Source organism: Oncorhynchus mykiss, unplaced genomic scaffold (assembly GCF_013265735.2).
Source record: "Oncorhynchus mykiss isolate Arlee unplaced genomic scaffold, USDA_OmykA_1.1 un_scaffold_492, whole genome shotgun sequence".
Classification (NCBI taxonomy): Eukaryota; Metazoa; Chordata; class Actinopteri; order Salmoniformes; family Salmonidae; genus Oncorhynchus; species Oncorhynchus mykiss.
Genome location: NW_023493939.1, coordinates 39,161 through 55,348, shown reverse-complemented (window position 1 = coordinate 55,348; position 16,188 = coordinate 39,161). Strand labels below are relative to the sequence as shown.

General features: G+C 40.9%; 10 non-coding genes across 10 annotated transcripts; all 10 read left to right on the top strand.

Moving 5' to 3' along the window:
* Positions 1-5,349: 5,349 nt before the first annotated feature.
* trnal-cag lies at positions 5,350-5,432 on the top strand. Its single transcript has one exon. It is a non-coding gene; the product is annotated as a tRNA-Leu (tRNA).
* Positions 5,433-7,177: 1,745 nt separating this feature from the next.
* On the top strand, positions 7,178-7,260 carry trnal-cag. The gene has a single exon. It is a non-coding gene; the product is annotated as a tRNA-Leu (tRNA).
* Positions 7,261-9,003: 1,743 nt separating this feature from the next.
* On the top strand, positions 9,004-9,086 carry trnal-cag. The gene has a single exon. It is a non-coding gene; the product is annotated as a tRNA-Leu (tRNA).
* Positions 9,087-9,392: 306 nt separating this feature from the next.
* Positions 9,393-9,474, top strand: trnas-aga. Its single transcript has one exon. It is a non-coding gene; the product is annotated as a tRNA-Ser (tRNA).
* Positions 9,475-10,831: 1,357 nt separating this feature from the next.
* Positions 10,832-10,914, top strand: trnal-cag. Its single transcript has one exon. It is a non-coding gene; the product is annotated as a tRNA-Leu (tRNA).
* A 306-nt stretch (positions 10,915-11,220) lies between these two features.
* Positions 11,221-11,302, top strand: trnas-aga. The gene has a single exon. It is a non-coding gene; the product is annotated as a tRNA-Ser (tRNA).
* A 1,358-nt stretch (positions 11,303-12,660) lies between these two features.
* trnal-cag lies at positions 12,661-12,743 on the top strand. Its single transcript has one exon. It is a non-coding gene; the product is annotated as a tRNA-Leu (tRNA).
* Positions 12,744-13,049: 306 nt separating this feature from the next.
* trnas-aga lies at positions 13,050-13,131 on the top strand. The gene has a single exon. It is a non-coding gene; the product is annotated as a tRNA-Ser (tRNA).
* A 1,357-nt stretch (positions 13,132-14,488) lies between these two features.
* trnal-cag lies at positions 14,489-14,571 on the top strand. Its single transcript has one exon. It is a non-coding gene; the product is annotated as a tRNA-Leu (tRNA).
* Positions 14,572-14,877: 306 nt separating this feature from the next.
* trnas-aga lies at positions 14,878-14,959 on the top strand. The gene has a single exon. It is a non-coding gene; the product is annotated as a tRNA-Ser (tRNA).
* Positions 14,960-16,188: the final 1,229 nt, after the last annotated feature.

Genomic DNA, 16,188 nt, shown 5'->3' with positions numbered 1-16,188 from the left:
GAAATAACAACTTCACACAGTGAAATAACAATTCATAATAAACACTCTCAAATGCAGACCTACTGGAGCTGAGCAAAGATCAAGGTTAAATAAGAAAACAGCTGGACTTAATAACAAATGAATGAGGGGAACATTTTGTGTTATTGCATTATAATGAGTTACTGCATTATCTTTCAGTTGTTAAATTTCACTTTCTGTAGGCTATGCCTGTTGGCCCATTCACTCCTAACAAGCCTGTTTTCTTCTGTCAACGTTGTCGTGGCCGAGTGGTTAAGGCGATGGACTAGAAATCCATTAGGATCTTCCTGCGTAGTTTCAAATCCTGCCGACAATGAAAATGCATATTTTTGACCCCTCCGGAGGTTGAAGTTTAGTCGTGTTTCTTATACCAATCGCATCCTCTCAGATCTCCGCAAGTACATAGGGATTAGTTGTCAATTTGGGATAGGACTGCAGGCCATCTATCCCACTTCACACCTTTACACACCTGGTTATCCAGCCTTCTAGCTCTATAGGCCACAGTAGCATAGGTTACAGGTTTGTAGTCAAGCCACAGATTTCAGGTGAGATCCCATGATACACTCAACAATACAACAACACGATTCTCATGAATAACCATTAAGCCATTTGCTAAGATTTCCCCCATTTTGACATGTGGAAACCTGTTGTCACTCTTACCCTGACGGGAAGCTCCAGACACTTTTTTGGTCCTATCTGAGGCATTTTTAAATTCATGTCAAATTGGCCATATTCTGAAGACACTCTTAGGCTGCAGGGTAATCGAACTGGCCACATCTAAAGTCAAGCCACAGGTAACAGGTGAGAAAACCTTGTTAAACCCTAAAAGAAAAAGAAAAAACTCGATTGCATTGAAAATAACCATTAAGTCATTCAGGTCGCAGACTCCCCTATAGGCATGGTTTGAAACCCCCTCCTGACAATTTTTAGCGCCTGCATGTCATGCACCTTTGTAAAATCCAGTTGAAAAATAAATGACTTAAGGTAACGTAAATGACACCTAGTTAATATGAGTAGTGAATAACTATCATATTTTTAATATTCTGCAAAAACAGCTAGTTGATGAGAGGCTGAAAGAGAATTGCAAGAATCGCGCAATTTCACAGGCAGGGCCCCAAACAGGCAAATAACAAAAATAATCTCGGAACGCAGAACTCGTCGGTCGTTGTCAGTGGATTGTATTGGCGGGAAGAACAAAAATATCGTCTGCAGGGTAATCAAAGTCGCCGCATCTAATGTCAAGTCACAGGTGAGCTGCCTTGTTAAACCCTAAAAATAAATAATAACACGATTGCGTTGAAATGACTCATTAAGCCATTTGTAAGGATTTCCCCCATGTGGACCTGTTGTCACTCTTACCCTGATGGTTGCTGATATTTCCAGACACTTTTTCAGTCTTATCTGAGGAATTTTATCATTTATATCAGAATGGCCATATTCTGATGCCAGTTTAGCGCTCATTCAATGACGATTTACTACTCTTTCCCATTGAAGGCCATATTGAGGTTAAATCAATGACTGGACTTTTTAATTTATAAAAACAAATGACTATTGAAAGTGCAAGTCAGTATCGTGCATAGTTGTTCTGGTCTCTGTGGTGATTTTAGAGCGTTGTTCATATTTCTACTTTTACCGCATACACTTTAACCCGATACCCAGGTTACTGTGCTGTAGTCAGGATGGCCGAGCGGTCTAAGGCGCTGCGTTCAGGTCTGAGTCTCCCATGGAGGCGTGGGTTCAAATCCCACTTCTGACAGTGTTTTAGTGCCTCTCAGGAGTCATGCTGCTCAGCAGTAATAATAAGAATGATGAAATAACAACTTCACACAGTGAAATAACAATTCATAATAAACACTCTCAAATGCAGACCTTCTGGAGCTGAGCAAAGATCAAGGTTAAATAAGAAAACAGCTGGACTTAATAACAAATGAATGAGGGGAACATTTTGTGTTATTGCATTATAATGAGTTACTGCATTATCTTTCAGTTGTTAAATTTCACTTTCTGTAGGCTATGCCTGTTGGCCCATTCACTCCTAACAAGCTTGTTTTCTTCTGTCAACGTTAGTCGTGGCCGAGTGGTTAAGGTGATGGACTAGAAATCCATTAGGATCTTCCTGCGCAGTTTCAAATCCTGCTGACAACGAAAATGTATTTTTTTGACCCCTCCGGAGGTTGAAGTTTAGTCGTGTTTCTTATACCAATCGCATCCTCTCAGATCTCCGCAAGTACATAGGGATTAGTTGTCCATTTGGGATAGGACTGCAGGCCATCTGTCCCACTTCACACCTTTACACACCTGGTTATCCAGCCTTCTAGCTCTATAGGCCACAGTAGCATAGGTTACAGGTTTGTAGTCAAGCCACAGATTTCAGGTGAGATCCCATGATACACTCAACAATACAACAACACGATTCTCATGAATAACCATGAAGCCATTTGCTAAGATTTCCCCCATTTTGACATGTGGAAACCTGTTGTCACTCTTACCCTGACGGGAAGCTCCAGACACTTTTTTGGTCCTATCTGAGGCATTTTTAAATTCATGTCAAATTGGCCATATTCTGAAGACACTCTTATAGTCTGCAGGGTAATCGAACTGGCCACATCTAAAGTCAAGCCACAGGTAACAGGTGAGAAACCTTGTTAAACCCTAAAAGAAAAAGAAAAAACTTGATTGCATTGAAAATAACCATTAAGTCATTCAGGTCGCAGACTCCCCTATAGGCATGGTTTGAAACCCCCTCCTGACAACTTTTTAGCGCCTGCATGTCATGCACCTCTGTAAAATCCAGTTGAAAAATAAATGACTTAAGGTAACGTAAATGACACCTAGTTAATATGAGTAGTGAATAACTATCGTATTTTTAATATTCTGCAAAAACAGCTAGTTGATGAGAGGCTGAAAGAGAATTGCAAGAATCGCGCAATTTCACAGGCGGGCCCCAAACAGGCAAATAACAAAAATAATCTCGGAACGCAGAACTCGTCGGTCGTTGTCAGTGGATTGTATTGGCGGGAAGAACAAAAATATCGTCTGCAGGGTAATCAAAGTCGCCGCATCTAATGTCAAGTCACAGGTGAGCTGCCTTGTTAAACCCTAAAAATAAATAATAACACGATTGCGTTGAAATGACTCATTAAGCCATTTGTAAGGATTTCCCCCATGTGGACCTGTTGTCACTCTTACCCTGATGGTTGCTGATATTTCCAGACACTTTTTCAGTCTTATCTGAGGAATTTTATCATTTATATCAGAATGGCCATATTCTGATGCCAGTTTAGCGCTCATTCAATGACGATTTACTACTCTTTCCCATTGAAGGCCATATTGAGGTTAAATCAATGACTGGACTTTTTAATTTATAAAAACAAATGACTATTGAAAGTGCAAGTCAGTATCGTGCATAGTTGTTCTGGTCTCTGTGGTGATTTTAGAGCGTTGTTCATATTTCTACTTTTACCGCATACACTTTAACCCGATACCCAGTTACTGTGCTGTAGTCAGGATGGCCGAGCGGTCTAAGGCGCTGCGTTCAGGTCGCAGTCTCCCATGGAGGCGTGTGTTCAAATCCCACTTCTGACAGTTTTTTAGTGCCTCTCAGGAGTCCATGCTGCTCAGCAGTAATAATAAGAATGATGAAATAACAACTTCACACAGTGAAATAACAATTCATAATAAACACTCTCAAATGCAGACCTTCTGGAGCTGAGCAAAGATCAAGGTTAAATAAGAAAACAGCTGGACTTAATAACAAATGAATGAGGGGAACATTTTGTGTTATTGCATTATAATGAGTTACTGCATTATCTTTCAGTTGTTAAATTTCACTTTCTGTAGGCTATGCCTGTTGGCCCATTCACTCCTAACAAGCCTGTTTCCTTCTGTCAATGTTGTCGTGGCCGAGTGGTTAAGGCTGATGGACTAGAAATCCATTAGGATCTTCCTGCGTAGGTTCAAATCCTGCCGACAACGAAAATGCATTTTTTTGACCCCTCCGGAGGTTGAAGTTTAGTCGTGTTTCTTATACCAATCGCATCCTCTCAGATCTCCGCAAGTACATAGGGATTAGTTGTCCATTTGGGATAGGACTGCAGGCCATCTATCCCACTTCACACCTTTACACACCTGGTTATCCAGCCTTCTAGCTCTATAGGCCACAGTAGCATAGGTTACAGGTTTGTAGTCAAGCCACAGATTTCAGGTGAGATCCCATGATACACTCAACAATACAACAACACGATTCTCATGAATAACCATTAAGCCATTTGCTAAGATTTCCCCCATTTTGACATGTGGAAACCTGTTGTCACTCTTACCCTGACGGGAAGCTCCAGACACATTTTTGGTCCTATCTGAGGCATTTTTAAATTCATGTCAAATTGGCCATATTCTGAAGACACTCTTATAGTCTGCAGGGTAATCGAACTGGCCACATCTAAAGTCAAGCCACAGGTAACAGGTGAGAAACCTTGTTAAACCCTAAAAGAAAAAGAAAAACTCGATTGCATTGAAAATAACCATTAAGTCATTCAGGTCGCAGACTCCCCTATAGGCATGGTTTGAAACCCCCTCCTGACAACTTTTTAGCGCCTGCATGTCATGCACCTTTGTAAAATCCAGTTGAAAAATAAATGACTTAAGGTAACGTAAATGACACCTAGTTAATATGAGTAGTGAATAACTATCGTATTTTTAATATTCTGCAAAAACAGCTAGTTGATGAGAGGCTGAAAGAGAATTGCAAGAATCGCGCAATTTCACAGGCGGGCCCCAAACAGGCAAATAACAAAAATAATCTCGGAACGCAGAACTCGTCGGTCGTTGTCAGTGGATTGTATTGGCGGGAAGAACAAAAATATCGTCTGCAGGGTAATCGAAGTCGCCGCATCTAATGTCAAGTCACAGGTGAGCTGCCTTGTTAAACCCTAAAAATAAATAATAACACGATTGCGTTGAAATGACTCATTAAGCCATTTGTAAGGATTTCCCCCATGTGGACCTGTTGTCACTCTTACCCTGATGGTTGCTGATATTTCCAGACACTTTTTCAGTCTTATCTGAGGAATTTTATCATTTATATCAGAATGGCCATATTCTGATGCCAGTTTAGCGCTCATTCAATGACGATTTACTACTCTTTCCCATTGAAGGCCATATTGAGGTTAAATCAATGACTGGACTTTTTAATTTATAAAAACAAATGACTATTGAAAGTGCAAGTCAGTATCGTGCATAGTTGTTCTGGTCTCTGTGGTGATTTTAGAGCGTTGTTCATATTTCTACTTTTACCGCATACACTTTAACCCGATACCCAGTTACTGTGCTGTAGTCAGGATGGCCGAGCGGTCTAAGGCGCTGCGTTCAGGTCGCAGTCTCCCATGGAGGCGTGGGTTCAAATCCCACTTCTGACAGTTTTTTAGTGCCTCTCAGGAGTCATGCTGCTCAGCAGTAATAATAAGAATGATGAAATAACAACTTCACACAGTGAAATAACAATTCATAATAAACACTCTCAAATGCAGACCTTCTGGAGCTGAGCAAAGATCAAGGTTAAATAAGAAAACAGCTGGACTTAATAACAAATGAATGAGGGGAACATTTTGTGTTATTGCATTATAATGAGTTACTGCATTATCTTTCAGTTGTTAAATTTCACTTTCTGTAGGCTATGCCTGTTGGCCCATTCACTCCTAACAAGCCTGTTTTCTTCTGTCAACGTTGTCGTGGCCGAGTGGTTAAGGCGATGGACTAGAAATCCATTAGGATCTTCCTGCGTAGGTTCAAATCCTGCCGACAATGAAAATGCATTTTTTGACCCCTCCGGAGGTTGAAGTTTAGTCGTGTTTCTTATACCAATCGCATCCTCTCAGATCTCCGCAAGTACATAGGGATTAGTTGTCCATTTGGGATAGGACTGCAGGCCATCTATCCCACTTCACACCTTTACACACCTGGTTATCCAGCCTTCTAGCTCTATAGGCCACAGTAGCATAGGTTACAGGTTTGTAGTCAAGCCACAGATTTCAGGTGAGATCCCATGATACACTCAACAATACAACAACACGATTCTCATGAATAACCATTAAGCCATTTGCTAAGATTTCCCCCATTTTGACATGTGGAAACCTGTTGTCACTCTTACCCTGACGGGAAGCTCCAGACACTTTTTTGGTCCTATCTGAGGCATTTTTAAATTCATGTCAAATTGGCCATATTCTGAAGACACTCTTATAGTCTGCAGGGTAATCGAACTGGCCACATCTAAAGTCAAGCCACAGGTAACAGGTGAGAAACCTTGTTAAACCCTAAAAGAAAAAGAAAAAACTTGATTGCATTGAAAATAACCATTAAGTCATTCAGGTCGCAGACTCCCCTATAGGCATGGTTTGAAACCCCCTCCTGACAACTTTTTAGCGCCTGCATGTCATGCACCTTTGTAAAATCCAGTTGAAAAATAAATGACTTAAGGTAACGTAAATGACACCTAGTTAATATGAGTAGTGAATAACTATCGTATTTTTAATATTCTGCAAAAACAGCTAGTTGATGAGAGGCTGAAAGAGAATTGCAAGAATCGCGCAATTTCACAGGCGGGCCCCAAACAGGCAAATAACAAAAATAATCTCGGAACGCAGAACTCGTCGGTCGTTGTCAGTGGATTGTATTGGCGGGAAGAACAAAAATATCGTCTGCAGGGTAATCGAAGTCGCCGCATCTAATGTCAAGTCACAGGTGAGCTGCCTTGTTAAACCCTAAAAATAAATAATAACACGATTGCGTTGAAATGACCCATTAAGCCATTTGTAAGGATTTCCCCCATGTGGACCTGTTGTCACTCTTACCCTGATGGTTGCTGATATTTCCAGACACTTTTTCAGTCTTATCTGAGGAATTTTATCATTTATATCAGAATGGCCATATTCTGATGCCAGTTTAGCGCTCATTCAATGGACGATTTACTACTCTTTCCCATTGAAGGCCATATTGAGGTTAAATCAATGACTGGACTTTTTAATTTATAAAAACAAATGACTATTGAAAGTGCAAGTCAGTATCGTGCATAGTTGTTCTGGTCTCTGTGGTGATTTTAGAGCGTTGTTCATATTTCTACTTTTACCGCATACACTTTAACCCGATACCCAGTTACTGTGCTGTAGTCAGGATGGCCGAGCGGTCTAAGGCGCTGCGTTCAGGTCGCAGTCTCCCATGGAGGCGTGGGTTCAAATCCCACTTCTGACAGTTTTTTAGTGCCTCTCAGGAGTCATGCTGCTCAGCAGTAATAATAAGAATGATGAAATAACAACTTCACACAGTGAAATAACAATTCATAATAAACACTCTCAAATGCAGACCTTCTGGAGCTGAGCAAAGATCAAGGTTAAATAAGAAAACAGCTGGACTTAATAACAAATGAATGAGGGGAACATTTTGTGTTATTGCATTATAATGAGTTACTGCATTATCTTTCAGTTGTTAAATTTCACTTTCTGTAGGCTATGCCTGTTGGCCCATTCACTCCTAACAAGCCTGTTTTCTTCTGTCAACGTTGTCGTGGCCGAGTGGTTAAGGCGATGGACTAGAAATCCATTAGGATCTTCCTGCGCAGGTTCAAATCCTGCCGACAATGAAAATGCATTTTTTTGACCCCTCCGGAGGTTGAAGTTTAGTCGTGTTTCTTATACCAATCGCATCCTCTCAGATCTCCGCAAGTACATAGGGATTAGTTGTCCATTTGGGATAGGACTGCAGGCCATCTGTCCCACTTCACACCTTTACACACCTGGTTATCCAGCCTTCTAGCTCTATAGGCCACAGTAGCATAGGTTACAGGTTTGTAGTCAAGCCACAGATTTCAGGTGAGATCCCATGATACACTCAACAATACAACAACACGATTCTCATGAATAACCATTAAGCCATTTGCTAAGATTTCCCCCATTTTGACATGTGGAAACCTGTTGTCACTCTTACCCTGACGGGAAGCTCCAGACACTTTTTTGGTCCTATCTGAGGCATTTTTAAATTCATGTCAAATTGGCCATATTCTGAAGACACTCTTAGGCTGCAGGGTAATCGAACTGGCCACATCTAAAGTCAAGCCACAGGTAACAGGTGAGAAACCTTGTTAAACCCTAAAAGAAAAAGAAAAAACTCGATTGCATTGAAAATAACCATTAAGTCATTCAGGTCGCAGACTCCCCTATAGGCATGGTTTGAAACCCCCTCCTGACAACTTTTTAGCGCCTGCATGTCATGCACCTTTGTAAAATCCAGTTGAAAAATAAATGACTTAAGGTAACGTAAATGACACCTAGTTAATATGAGTAGTGAATAACTATCGTATTTTTAATATTCTGCAAAAACAGCTAGTTGATGAGAGGCTGAAAGAGAATTGCAAGAATCGCGCAATTTCACAGGCGGGCCCCAAACAGGCAAATAACAAAAATAATCTCGGAACGCAGAACTCGTCGGTCGTTGTCAGTGGATTGTATTGGCGGGAAGAACAAAAATATCGTCTGCAGGGTAATCAAAGTCGCCGCATCTAATGTCAAGTCACAGGTGAGCTGCCTTGTTAAACCCTAAAAATAAATAATAACACGATTGCGTTGAAATGACTCATTAAGCCATTTGTAAGGATTTCCCCCATGTGGACCTGTTGTCACTCTTACCCTGATGGTTGCTGATATTTCCAGACACTTTTTCAGTCTTATCTGAGGAATTTTATCATTTATATCAGAATGGCCATATTCTGATGCCAGTTTAGCGCTCATTCAATGACGATTTACTACTCTTTCCCATTGAAGGCCATATTGAGGTTAAATCAATGACTGGACTTTTTAATTTATAAAAACAAATGACTATTGAAAGTGCAAGTCAGTATCGTGCATAGTTGTTCTGGTCTCTGTGGTGATTTTAGAGCGTTGTTCATATTTCTACTTTTACCGCATACACTTTAACCCGATACCCAGTTACTGTGCTGTAGTCAGGATGGCCGAGCGGTCTAAGGCGCTGCGTTCAGGTCGCAGTCTCCCATGGAGGCGTGGGTTCAAATCCCACTTCTGACAGTTTTTTAGTGCCTCTCAGGAGTCATGCTGCTCAGCAGTAATAATAAGAATGATGAAATAACAACTTCACACAGTGAAATAACAATTCATAATAAACACTCTCAAATGCAGACCTTCTGGAGCTGAGCAAAGATCAAGGTTAAATAAGAAAACAGCTGGACTTAATAACAAATGAATGAGGGGAACATTTTGTGTTATTGCATTATAATGAGTTACTGCATTATCTTTCAGTTGTTAAATTTCACTTTCTGTAGGCTATGCCTGTTGGCCCATTCACTCCTAACAAGCCTGTTTTCTTCTGTCAACGTTGTCGTGGCCGAGTGGTTAAGGCGATGGACTAGAAATCCATTAGGATCTTCCTGCGCAGGTTCAAATCCTGCCGACAACGAAAATGCATTTTTTTGACCCCTCCGGAGGTTGAAGTTTAGTCGTGTTTCTTATACCAATCGCATCCTCTCAGATCTCCGCAAGTACATAGGGATTAGTTGTCCATTTGGGATAGGACTGCAGGCCATCTGTCCCACTTCACACCTTTACACACCTGGTTATCCAGCCTTCTAGCTCTATAGGCCACAGTAGCATAGGTTACAGGTTTGTAGTCAAGCCACAGATTTCAGGTGAGATCCCATGATACACTCAACAATACAACAACACGATTCTCATGAATAACCATTAAGCCATTTGCTAAGATTTCCCCCATTTTGACATGTGGAAACCTGTTGTCACTCTTACCCTGACGGGAAGCTCCAGACACTTTTTTGGTCCTATCTGAGGCATTTTTAAATTCATGTCAAATTGGCCATATTCTGAAGACACTCTTATAGTCTGCAGGGTAATCGAACTGGCCACATCTAAAGTCAAGCCACAGGTAACAGGTGAGAAACCTTGTTAAACCCTAAAAGAAAAAGAAAAAACTTGATTGCATTGAAAATAACCATTAAGTCATTCAGGTCGCAGACTCCCCTATAGGCATGGTTTGAAACCCCCTCCTGACAACTTTTTAGCGCCTGCATGTCATGCACCTTTGTAAAATCCAGTTGAAAAATAAATGACTTAAGGTAACGTAAATGACACCTAGTTAATATGAGTAGTGAATAACTATCGTATTTGTAATATTCTGCAAAAACAGCTAGTTGATGAGAGGCTGAAAGAGAATTGCAAGAATCGCGCAATTTCACAGGCGGGCCCCAAACAGGCAAATAACAAAAATAATCTCGGAACGCAGAACTCGTCGGTCGTTGTCAGTGGATTGTATTGGCGGGAAGAACAAAAATATCGTCTGCAGGGTAATCAAAGTCGCCGCATCTAATGTCAAGTCACAGGTGAGCTGCCTTGTTAAACCCTAAAAATAAATAATAACACGATTGCGTTGAAATGACTCATTAAGCCATTTGTAAGGATTTCCCCCATGTGGACCTGTTGTCACTCTTACCCTGATGGTTGCTGATATTTCCAGACACTTTTTCAGTCTTATCTGAGGAATTTTATCATTTATATCAGAATGGCCATATTCTGATGCCAGTTTAGCGCTCATTCAATGACGATTTACTACTCTTTCCCATTGAAGGCCATATTGAGGTTAAATCAATGACTGGACTTTTTAATTTATAAAAACAAATGACTATTGAAAGTGCAAGTCAGTATCGTGCATAGTTGTTCTGGTCTCTGTGGTGATTTTAGAGCGTTGTTCATATTTCTACTTTTACCGCATACACTTTAACCCGATACCCAGTTACTGTGCTGTAGTCAGGATGGCCGAGCGGTCTAAGGCGCTGCGTTCAGGTCGCAGTCTCCCATGGAGGCGTGGGTTCAAATCCCACTTCTGACAGTTTTTTAGTGCCTCTCAGGAGTCATGCTGCTCAGCAGTAATAATAAGAATGATGAAATAACAACTTCACACAGTGAAATAACAATTCATAATAAACACTCTCAAATGCAGACCTTCTGGAGCTGAGCAAAGATCAAGGTTAAATAAGAAAACAGCTGGACTTAATAACAAATGAATGAGGGGAACATTTTGTGTTATTGCATTATAATGAGTTACTGCATTATCTTTCAGTTGTTAAATTTCACTTTCTGTAGGCTATGCCTGTTGGCCCATTCACTCCTAACAAGCCTGTTTTCTTCTGTCAACGTTGTCGTGGCCGAGTGGTTAAGGCGATGGACTAGAAATCCATTAGGATCTTCCTGCGCAGGTTCAAATCCTGCCGACAACGAAAATGCATTTTTTTGACCCCTCCGGAGGTTGAAGTTTAGTCGTGTTTCTTATACCAATCGCATCCTCTCAGATCTCCGCAAGTACATAGGGATTAGTTGTCCATTTGGGATAGGACTGCAGGCCATCTATCCCACTTCACACCTTTACACACCTGGTTATCCAGCCTTCTAGCTCTATAGGCCACAGTAGCATAGGTTACAGGTTTGTAGTCAAGCCACAGATTTCAGGTGAGATCCCATGATACACTCAACAATACAACAACACGATTCTCATGAATAACCATTAAGCCATTTGCTAAGATTTCCCCCATTTTGACATGTGGAAACCTGTTGTCACTCTTACCCTGACGGGAAGCTCCAGACACTTTTTTGGTCCTATCTGAGGCATTTTTAAATTCATGTCAAATTGGCCATATTCTGAAGACACTCTTATAGTCTGCAGGGTAATCGAACTGGCCACATCTAAAGTCAAGCCACAGGTAACAGGTGAGAAACCTTGTTAAACCCTAAAAGAAAAAGAAAAAACTTGATTGCATTGAAAATAACCATTAAGTCATTCAGGTCGCAGACTCCCCTATAGGCATGGTTTGAAACCCCCTCCTGACAACTTTTTAGCGCCTGCATGTCATGCACCTTTGTAAAATCCAGTTGAAAAATAAATGACTTAAGGTAACGTAAATGACACCTAGTTAATATGAGTAGTGAATAACTATCGTATTTGTAATATTCTGCAAAAACAGCTAGTTGATGAGAGGCTGAAAGAGAATTGCAAGAATCGCGCAATTTCACAGGCGGGCCCCAAACAGGCAAATAACAAAAATAATCTCGGAACGCAGAACTCGTCGGTCGTTGTCAGTGGATTGTATTGGCGGGAAGAACAAAAATATCGTCTGCAGGGTAATCAAAGTCGCCGCATCTAATGTCAAGTCACAGGTGAGCTGCCTTGTTAAACCCTGAAAAATAAATAATAACACGATTGCGTTGAAATGACTCATTAAGCCATTTGTAAGGATTTCCCCCATGTGGACCTGTTGTCACTCTTACCCTGATGGTTGCTGATATTTCCAGACACTTTTTCAGTCTTATCTGAGGAATTTTATCATTTATATCAGAATGGCCATATTCTGATGCCAGTTTAGCGCTCATTCAATGACGATTTACTACTCTTTCCCATTGAAGGCCATATTGAGGTTAAATCAATGACTGGACTTTTTAATTTATAAAAACAAATGACTATTGAAAGTGCAAGTCAGTATCGTGCATAGTTGTTCTGGTCTCTGTGGTGATTTTAGAGCGTTGTTCATATTTCTACTTTTACCGCATACACTTTAACCCGATACCCAGTTACTGTGCTGTAGTCAGGATGGCCGAGCGGTCTAAGGCGCTGCGTTCAGGTCGCAGTCTCCCATGGAGGCGTGGGTTCAAATCCCACTTCTGACAGTTTTTTAGTGCCTCTCAGGAGTCATGCTGCTCAGCAGTAATAATAAGAATGATGAAATAACAACTTCACACAGTGAAATAACAATTCATAATAAACACTCTCAAATGCAGACCTTCTGGAGCTGAGCAAAGATCAAGGTTAAATAAGAAAACAGCTGGACTTAATAACAAATGAATGAGGGGAACATTTTGTGTTATTGCATTATAATGAGTTACTGCATTATCTTTCAGTTGTTAAATTTCACTTTCTGTAGGCTATGCCTGTTGGCCCATTCACTCCTAACAAGCCTGTTTTCTTCTGTCAACGTTGTCGTGGCCGAGTGGTTAAGGCGATGGACTAGAAATCCATTAGGATCTTCCTGCGTAGGTTCAAATCCTGCCGACAACGAAAATGCATTTTTTTGACCCCTCCGGAGGTTGAAGTTTAGTCGTGTTTCTTATACCAATCGCATCCTCTCAGATCTCCGCAAGTACATAGGGATTAGTTGTCCATTTGGGATAGGACTGCAGGCCATCTATCCCACTTCACACCTTTACACACCTGGTTATCCAGCCTTCTAGCTCTATAGGCCACAGTAGCATAGGTTACAGGTTTGTAGTCAAGCCACAGATTTCAGGTGAGATCCCATGATACACTCAACAATACAACAACACGATTCTCATGAATAACCATTAAGCCATTTGCTAAGATTTCCCCCATTTTGACATGTGGAAACCTGTTGTCACTCTTACCCTGACGGGAAGCTCCAGACACTTTTTTGGTCCTATCTGAGGCATTTTTAAATTCATGTCAAATTGGCCATATTCTGAAGACACTCTTATAGTCTGCAGGGTAATCGAACTGGCCACATCTAAAGTCAAGCCACAGGTAACAGGTGAGAAACCTTGTTAAACCCTAAAAGAAAAAGAAAAACTCTGATTGCATTGAAAATAACCATTAAGTCATTCAGGTCGCAGACTCCCCTATAGGCATGGTTTGAAACCCCCTCCTGACAACTTTTTAGCGCCTGCATGTCATGCACCTTTGTAAAATCCAGTTGAAAAATGAATGACTTAAGGTAACGTAAATGACACCTAGTTAATATGAGTAGTGAATAACTATCGTATTTGTAATATTCTGCAAAAACAGCTAGTTGATGAGAGGCTGAAAGAGAATTGCAAGAATCGCGCAATTTCACAGGCGGGCCCCAAACAGGCAAATAACAAAAATAATCTCGGAACGCAGAACTCGTCGGTCGTTGTCAGTGGATTGTATTGGCGGGAAGAACAAAAATATCGTCTGCAGGGTAATCAAAGTCGCCGCATCTAATGTCAAGTCACAGGTGAGCTGCCTTGTTAAACCCTGAAAATAAATAATAACACGATTGCGTTGAAATGACTCATTAAGCCATTTGTAAGGATTTCCCCCATGTGGACCTGTTGTCACTCTTACCCTGATGGTTGCTGATATTTCCAGACACTTTTTCAGTCTTATCTGAGGAATTTTATCATTTATATCAGAATGGCCATATTCTGATGCCAGTTTAGCGCTCATTCAATGACGATTTACTACTCTTTCCCATTGAAGGCCATATTGAGGTTAAATCAATGACTGGACTTTTTAATTTATAAAAACAAATGACTATTGAAAGTGCAAGTCAGTATCGTGCATAGTTGTTCTGGTCTCTGTGGTGATTTTAGAGCGTTGTTCATATTTCTACTTTTACCGCATACACTTTAACCCGATACCCAGTTACTGTGCTGTAGTCAGGATGGCCGAGCGGTCTAAGGCGCTGCGTTCAGGTCGCAGTCTCCCATGGAGGCGTGGGTTCAAATCCCACTTCTGACAGTTTTTTAGTGCCTCTCAGGAGTCATGCTGCTCAGCAGTAATAATAAGAATGATGAAATAACAACTTCACACAGTGAAATAACAATTCATAATAAACACTCTCAAATGCAGACCTTCTGGAGCTGAGCAAAGATCAAGGTTAAATAAGAAAACAGCTGGACTTAATAACAAATGAATGAGGGGAACATTTTGTGTTATTGCATTATAATGAGTTACTGCATTATCTTTCAGTTGTTAAATTTCACTTTCTGTAGGCTATGCCTGTTGGCCCATTCACTCCTAACAAGCCTGTTTTCTTCTGTCAACGTTGTCGTGGCCGAGTGGTTAAGGCGATGGACTAGAAATCCATTAGGATCTTCCTGCGCAGGTTCAAATCCTGCCGACAACGAAAATGCATTTTTTTGACCCCTCCGGAGGTTGAAGTTTAGTCGTGTTTCTTATACCAATCGCATCCTCTCAGATCTCCGCAAGTACATAGGGATTAGTTGTCCATTTGGGATAGGACTGCAGGCCATCTATCCCACTTCACACCTTTACACACCTGGTTATCCAGCCTTCTAGCTCTATAGGCCACAGTAGCATAGGTTACAGGTTTGTAGTCAAGCCACAGATTTCAGGTGAGATCCCATGATACACTCAACAATACAACAACACGATTCTCATGAATAACCATTAAGCCATTTGCTAAGATTTCCCCCATTTTGACATGTGGAAACCTGTTGTCACTCTTACCCTGACGGGAAGCTCCAGACACTTTTTTGGTCCTATCTGAGGCATTTTTAAATTCATGTCAAATTGGCCATATTCTGAAGACACTCTTATAGTCTGCAGGGTAATCGAACTGGCCACATCTAAAGTCAAGCCACAGGTAACAGGTGAGAAACCTTGTTAAACCCTAAAAGAAAAAGAAAAAACTCGATTGCATTGAAAATAACCATTAAGTCATTCAGGTCGCAGACTCCCCTATAGGCATGGTTTGAAACCCCCTCCTGACAACTTTTTAGCGCCTGCATGTCATGCACCTTTGTAAAATCCAGTTGAAAAATAAATGACTTAAGGTAACGTAAATGACACCTAGTTAATATGAGTAGTGAATAACTATCGTATTTTTAATATTCTGCAAAAACAGCTAGTTGATGAGAGGCTGAAAGAGAATTGCAAGAATCGCGCAATTTCACAGGCGGGCCCCAAACAGGCAAATAACAAAAATAATCTCGGAACGCAGAACTCGTCGGTCGTTGTCAGTGGATTGTATTGGCGGGAAGAACAAAAATATCGTCTGCAGGGTAATCGAAGTCGCCGCATCTAATGTCAAGTCACAGGTGAGCTGCCTTGTTAAACCCTAAAAATAAATAATAACACGATTGCGTTGAAATGACCCATTAAGCCATTTGTAAGGATTTCCCCCATGTGGACCTGTTGTCACTCTTACCCTGATGGTTGCTGATATTTCCAGACACTTTTTCAGTCTTATCTGAGGAATTTTATCATTTATATCAGAATGGCCATATTCTGATGCCAGTTTTAGCGCTCATTCAATGGCGATTTACTACTCTTTCCCATTGAAGGCCATATTGAGGTTAAATCAATGACTGGACTTTTTAATTTATAAAAACA